Genomic DNA, 6997 nt, shown 5'->3' on the forward strand with positions numbered 1-6997 from the left:
AGCAGGTTCTCTAGAGGAGAATGGCATTATCAGAAGAAGAGGGAAGACATGCTAAGTGGACACTAATAACTCATCATATAAATGTGATCTTTTAAAATCCTTAATGCCATGCCATAGTTACTACCATAAATGGGTAGAGGAGGAAACTAAGATTCATAGAAATCAAATTAATTGCCTTGGGTCTCAGTGCCTCTCTGTCTCTGTCTCCGTCTCTGTTGCTCTCTCTCTCTCTCTCTCTCTGTCTCAGACACACACACACACACACACACACACACACACACACATACACACACCACAGTGATGGAGCTGGAATTTAAATCCCAGTCAGTCTAATTCTAAGTCTTACACTCTTTCACTAATTATACATTAAACACTCTTTAGCAATGTGGCTATTATATGAATAAAGATACAATGATTAGATAGCAGGCAATAACAATCACCCCACCACCTCCACGCACATACACGAACGACCTCCACCATGTGTTTATACACTCTCCTGGCTTGCTTCTAATCCAGGTGAGAGAATGTTTCATGTGTGTCCCCCATCAGCTCTGTCTCCATAAGCCTCAACTGCCTAGGGCTGCCATGAATCACAGAGGAACGAGAAGACGGAGGGCACAAGTTGGAGGAAACAGACAACCTATCCTCAGCCCTCCCTTCACGCTAGGAAGAGATGCTGAATTTCCATCTGACCACCTTTCAGTCGTTTTCTCTTCTGCACTCCAGGACACTGGGCTAACTCTTCCCAGAAGTGCACAAAATGGCTTCTTAGCATCAGAGAAGAGCCTATAGATTCAATCTAGTCTGTTCATCTCATTTTGTGGCCTAGGGGAATAATAACCAGAGAGATTAAATGACCTGCCCAAGTTAAAACGTAACATCATAGGCAAATTCAAATTCAAGGCTTCCATCTCCCAGGCTAGTGATCTCCTACTCACACATGGATGTTTCAGTCACTCCAGAGAAGAGTGAGCTCTGAGGGTAAAAATTAACATCAGGAAGAAGCTCCAGAGAAAATCATAAAGGACAATGAGTATCTGTGCAACCTTCAAAGAGTATCCCATTGTCTCCTTGGAAAGAGAAGAACTTGCATCTACTGATAGCAGTGTAAAAGGAGTAACTGAGGACAGCAGTGGAACTAGGAAGTCAACAAACATTTATTACATACCTGTTAGGTGTCCAAACACCTTTTCTGTGCAAGCTGCTGGGGACAGAGCAATAAACAACACAGGTATGGTCACTGGCCTCAGTGACCATGCTAACAAAGATTGCTAACAAAGAAAGCAATCTAGCAGGGAAGATAGACTTTAAACAAAAAGTCACAGGTGTGATGGCTAGTTTGAAAGGTCAAGTGCAGGATCCTGTGGGAATGCAAAGCCCATCTATGGTAGTAGGAACGGCCACTCAGAAGAGGGGAGTTTAAGCTGAGACTTGAATGATGAGTGGGATATACTCAGGGGCATGTGGGGCGCAGTAGTGAGCCAAGCAATAGTGTATAAAGGCCTGGAGGTGAAAGAAAGTGATGATGTGGGGATCTGAGAGCAGGTCCCTGTGGCTGGAGCATAGAGTGAGGGAGAGGGTGGAACAACTGCCTGGAGAGGCAAGTAGGGACCAGAGTATATAGAGCTCCATGAGCTATGTTCAAGAATTTGCTTATCCTAAGGACAATAAGAAGAGTTTTAAGCAGAGAGAGGCAGAATCATCTCTGCATTTTAAAAGATCATTCTAACATCAGCATCGAGAGATTAGAAGGGACTGAAACTGAACATGGTGAAAAACCTCTTAGGAGGTGCTTACACTGGTCAGATTAAACCATGGTGGTGGCTTAGATGTGAACGTTAACAGAAAGGAAGAGGGGACTCAAGATTCGCTTCCATTGTTCCCTGAACCATGCATAACAGAAAAAGCAAAATTAAACCTAAAGTCTATACGTGGCGGGCAGGGGGGTCTCTGAAAATTAAGATAACAAAGAATCCAAACAGGAATCCCTCCTGTTTGCTGGGAAAGGATTAGAGAAATGAGTACACAGAAGAAAAATAAAATTAGGTGTAGTGATTCTGATTCACAGACACCATTCCCTGGCCAGATGCTGCCGTGGAACTTTCAGAAACACCCACTAAAATCATAAATGAAAATCACATATTCGTAACAATTAATGAGAATACAGGCTGAATGTGCAATGTGGATGAAGATTTTGATTTACCCATGGAAGATGGAAATATATATGATAGAGGAAAACAATACCCAGAAATGTGATAAACATTTGCATGAAAATGAGCCACTAGAAAAACTCAATACTTCTTCAATACTTTATGCACCAAATTATCTTCAGAGCAGTCAAAAAGAAAAAATAATAAATAATCATAGTGCATTTTCCTACCATTAATTTTGTCACAAAATTTCTGTTGACTTCAGTGGAAGTTCTGCATCTAGAATGTCGCCCAGGAAATATTTATAGTCTGTAACTCAGAGACCAAAGACCTTGAACATCAAGAAAATCTCTTACCCTTATTTATATACACTGTTCTTTATCACGAAGGAAGAGCTGGTACCCATTCCAACTAACCAATCATTATGCAAGGAATATTCTGACTCACCCAGCATCTTTAATCAGTAAATGCTGTGCCAATGGAAAGAGAGCGGGAAGAAGTCACAGCAACCATTAATAAAAAATGACTAGGGCTTTCTATCAACAGAAGCATCATTAGAAAATGTATGGTAGGAAAATAGTAGGCTGTAGATTTGTGGTGTCAGGGATGGCAATGGAATACTAACATTTATACCCTCTTAACCACTTTGTTTTAAAATGATGCCGGATTTCAGGTAACTACATATGTGGTTAATACAGCATTTTGCATTTTCAATTTCTTGCTAAATTCCTGACTATAGTCTCAAAAGATGGGACTGCCTTACCTGACTCTTTGGCTTTCCCTCCAGCCTCCAAACACAAATTCTTCTATTTTTTTCCAGTTTTATTGAAGTATAATTGACATGTAACATTGTATGACTTTAAGGTGTACAACGTAATGATTTGATATATATATTTATTACAAAATTATTATCACAATAAGTTTAGTTTAAAAATAGGGAGTGTTTCACGAATTTGCATACTATCTTTGCATAGGGGCCATGCTAGTCTTCTCCATACGGTTCAAATTTTTTAGTGTATGTGCTGTTGAGTCGAGCATCACAGATATTTCTAACAGGTAATTGACTGTCATTGTCTGAGCATATCTTCCATGAAGGCTTTGGTCAATTCATGGCAAAAGATAAATCAGATATGAAGGGGAAGAACCTCAGATTAATCCAATACTTTCTTGAAAAGTCTCCTCTTTTTGCTGCACTTCTACTCCCAATCATGAACCCTTGAGTAAATAACGAAAATACGATTCACATTTCCAATACACTGTGCAATCTGCATTTCAGCTGAGGATACTTCTTGGTCACACAGTAGACTTGTAATTCCAAAGTAACTGTATTGCATTTTGAAAGAAAACAAGGCAGTCACATTCCATGTGAAGAAGGCTTCTTCTTCTGTGAAGAAGGCTTCACAGAAAGCCTTCCTGAGCATGTCCCTTGGTAGGTTAAAGGGATCTGAGTCATGCGCTGAGGGTGAATGGGAGAATCATACGTTTATATAAAACACCTACAAATCTTAATAGGGGGATGAGCTAAAACTACAAAAGTCCTCATTACTGTACAACTTTTCAAGTATCACTAATACATGTCACCAGTGGATTAACAGCATTCTGCTCTAATGGCATTTCTGCCCTATCATTAACCCAAGCATGGTCCAAAAAGTTACTTGAATATCCATAAACGAGCTTACTGCAGTTTATGTGACTTCCAGTTCTATCAGTTCAATAGGAACAACAGCATCAAATTCCTCATCTAGGCTCAGTTGTATGGATCTGAAGTCTAGAGATCAGATTCCCATTGTGTCAGTTTTCCATGCCTTGTTTTCAAAAGATCATGGCTCTGATCCTGTTATGCATAGTAGCATATGACTGCTAATGATCTTTCACTATTAATGTATATCCTGGCTTCAGACAGAACCTGGATAGGTGGTGTTCTCAAATCACTACTCAGTCTACACTGGAAATTGTACTGGTTTTGATAAAAAGTAGTTGGAATATACCACCCACCAAAAAAAAAAAAAAGTCCTATATAATCTAAACTTCTATTGGAATTCCAGGATTTATGTCACTATTATAGAAAAACTCATTTTAGTTATAGCACCAACACGGCCAAATAAATGACTTCTAGATGCAAGAAGAAAATATTTGGCCAAGATAAATAGGTGTTCAAACAGGCCTCCTCAGCTTACTCGTTTTGCTATATGGAAAATGAACTAACCGAGTTTAATGTACACCAAATGAGATTGGAAGCCCTTTCTAATCCACTTCATTCTGTACCAGGAATGAGCAGTTTTTGATTTCCTTACATCCACCTTTATCCCCTACAGTGTATTCTCAATGAACTGGCCAAGTGATCCTTTTAAAATATACACCATGTCATGTGACTTCTCTTCTCAAAATTCCTCCATGTCTCACTCTACAAACAGTGCAAGCCAGAGCCCTGGCAAAGGTCTACAGGGCTATACGGTCTGGTATCTCTGGTCTATTTCTTACCCTCCCCTGCTCACTTTACTCCAGTCCCACGGGACATACTGCTTCTCAAACACAAACAGCATATTCACATCTCTGGACCTCTGCACTATTTGTCCCCTTTGACAGGAACACTCTTCCCTCTGACATCACATGACTCATTCCCTCACCTTCTTCAAACCTTGCTCAACAGTCACCATCTCAACAGGCAACCCTGTCCAACCTATTTGGAATTATGTTGCACCCCGTCTCCTCACACTCCCAGCTCCCGCTTGTCCTATTCTGTTTGTCCTCCATAGCACCCATCACCTTCTAACATTCTACATAGTTTACATATTTACTATGTTTATTGCTTCTCTCCCTCACTAGAACTTAAACTTCACAAGGACAGAAACTTTAGTCCATTTTGTTCACTGCTATACACTCAGAACTTGAAACAATGCATAGCCCATAGTAAATGCATGCTTAATAATATTAGTTGAATAAAAGAATGAATTCCAAAGTTGCTGAACATGGCAAAGATCTCACACACTGAAAATTCACAGCTGTTTTACTTTAAGCTATGATTTAAATTCTGAAGCCTCAGTTTTCTCATCTGTAAAATGGAATAATTATATTATTTAATACTTAGGCTTGTTGTAAAGATTAAGGAAGAGGAATGAGTGGAAAGTATTTTAGGCAATGATTCACATATTGATTAATTATTTTGATTGGTCCAAGAACAATGGCAAGCATACCTAACGTGTATATAGAATTTTACACCTTACAAAGAACACAATTGTTTTCATTAGGTCCTCCCAGTATCCTCTCAGATTCACTCCAGGAAAATGTTAATAACTGGATCCTCAGTGTCTGTGCCTCAGCAATGTCAAGGATGTATCCAACCACAAGGTTCTGAAAGATGGAGGCCGATTCAAACTGAAGTCCTCTGAGCCCAAGCCCGGTGCTCTCTCCTCAATATCAGAGAAAGAAAGCATTGCTTCCAGCACAAGCTTTCAACAGAATGAAGTGATGTTTCCTATTTGGTTTTTTTTTACTGAGTCTGGATGTCAGCACAGAATGTGGCTTAGATGAGGCGGTAGTCATCAGCACCAAGTACCCCCTGCAAATCCCAAGAAGTCAAGACTCAAGCACTGGAAGAGATCTTCTCACCACTGATAACTTATTCAGTCACATGCATGCAATCTGGAATACCTTTACTGTCTCTGTGTTTCCTCACATCCTATAAACACCTCTAGAAAAGGATTAGGTTTTCTGAGAAGAGCACCCCAATTTCTCATTCAGTCTTGTTTACATAGTTGGCGTTCAGTAAATTCTCAATGCATAATGAATGAATTTAAAAAATGGGTGTGTTTGCTGTTGCTGCCCACGTTAGCTTGCAACATAACATTTTCTCCCTTCTTTTCTACTAAAATAATTAGAGTACAAGCAGATGTCTACAGCGTCATGCCCCGCCCCAGCCCTCACAATTGTGGTAATTGGAAAACAAGTTCCCCAGCATGTTGTGCACGAAAGAATTACACAGTTAGGAAATGCTGAGTTAAACAATTTCAAACAGGCTTTTTTACTACAGGACTTCTCAGAGCTTTTACCACACAAATGTACATTGCAAATCTTCAAATTTTAGGTAGCTTCTATAGCATTTTGCAAATGTATTGGAAAATTTGTGCACTTCCTCCCCCAGGAAACAAAGCTTTTTGCATGGAGTTTCTCTCAAGTTTACCAGAGAACGCGTTTATCTATAACAATTACACGCAGGGTCTCCAAAAGCAGATCCATAAAAAACTAAAATAGAATGCCAAGAACATGAAGAAGTCAAGGGGAGTTCACACTTTTTTTTTGTAAAGCTGAATACCTTAAAGGGTAATTTTACTTAGATTTACTATTTAATTTCCATTAAGCCTAATACTAGGTTTGTGTAAGCCCACAGATCGTGAACGAGTATTATTTTGGAGGATGTGCTAAAGACTGATATTTATTTCACCTTTTTTTTTAAAAGGAAGGCACTGGTTTGAGGTCCTTACATAATCTCATGGACTTAAAATAGAAGGCCAAAACTCCTCATAGGCAAAGTAGTTAAACGTATGATGGGAAGGAAAACAAAGGATGCTCCTGTCCTACTGGTCTTAGTGCAGGGTCTCTTGGTCCATGTAAATGAAAAGTTCTATCAAAAGGCAAACGTTATCCAAAGACCTTTGTCCGTTAACAGCATCTTTTTAAAAAATATTTATTTATTTATATATTTGTTTGGCTGCTCTGGGTCTTAGTTGCCACACACGGAATCTTCATTGTAGCATGTGGGATCTTTAGTTGTGGCATGCAAACTCTTAGTTGAGGCATGTGGAATCTAGTTCCCTGACTAGGGATCGAACCAGGCCCCCTGCATTGGG

The 6997-nt window shown here is 39.6% G+C and overlaps 1 non-coding gene across 1 annotated transcript; it reads right to left on the reverse strand.

The window, feature by feature from the left end:
- Positions 1-3079: 3079 nt before the first annotated feature.
- Positions 3080-3188, reverse strand: LOC137763150 (U6 spliceosomal RNA). Its single transcript, XR_011073714.1, has one exon. It is a non-coding gene; the product is annotated as a U6 spliceosomal RNA (small nuclear RNA).
- Between the last annotated feature and the right edge of the window lie 3809 nt (positions 3189-6997).

This window comes from Eschrichtius robustus, chromosome 3 (assembly GCF_028021215.1).
Source record: "Eschrichtius robustus isolate mEscRob2 chromosome 3, mEscRob2.pri, whole genome shotgun sequence".
Classification (NCBI taxonomy): domain Eukaryota; kingdom Metazoa; phylum Chordata; class Mammalia; order Artiodactyla; family Eschrichtiidae; genus Eschrichtius; species Eschrichtius robustus.